This window comes from Trachymyrmex cornetzi, unplaced genomic scaffold, assembly GCF_001594075.2.
Source record: "Trachymyrmex cornetzi isolate Tcor2-1 unplaced genomic scaffold, Tcor1.1 scaffold812, whole genome shotgun sequence".
NCBI lineage: Eukaryota > Metazoa > Arthropoda > Insecta > Hymenoptera > Formicidae > Trachymyrmex > Trachymyrmex cornetzi.
Window position 1 is genome coordinate 291,099 of NW_017300150.1, and position 534 is coordinate 291,632.

Below are 534 nucleotides of genomic sequence, written 5' to 3' on the forward strand. Positions count from 1 at the left end.
ATTTTGTACAGAATTCATGTTAAAAATTCTGCCATAGTATGTGAACTAACAGTCTATGGTTTAGATTATATTGTACATGCCGTATTACATGAAAAAATAAATATTCATTAAAAGTATATTCCTTTTTTAAACCTCCCCTTCTTTTCAATACAAGAGATAAAAACTAAGATTCATCGAAATCGATCGAGCACAGTCTCGAAAAATTCACCATGATCGTATCAATGTTTGTGGATCTGCAAGGATTTATCGTTGGAAAGAAATTTATCGTGAAGGAAGTAGCGATGTTGAGAACAGAAGCTATTCTCTCTCATTACATTTTTACATGTCCCATGCCATAGAGTTTCTTGACAAAATCAGAAAAGTATTGCGTTTCCTGGCTGAGTGCTTATCACCTTGGATTGCAATGGGAGGACGGGACGATCCTGTACAGCATGGTGAAACGCCTAATTACGTTGACTGTAATTGGTGTGGAAGAATGTGCCGACAATAAGGCTCTCGTATACGTTAAAGGACGTGAAAAACGCGAATGGCTGG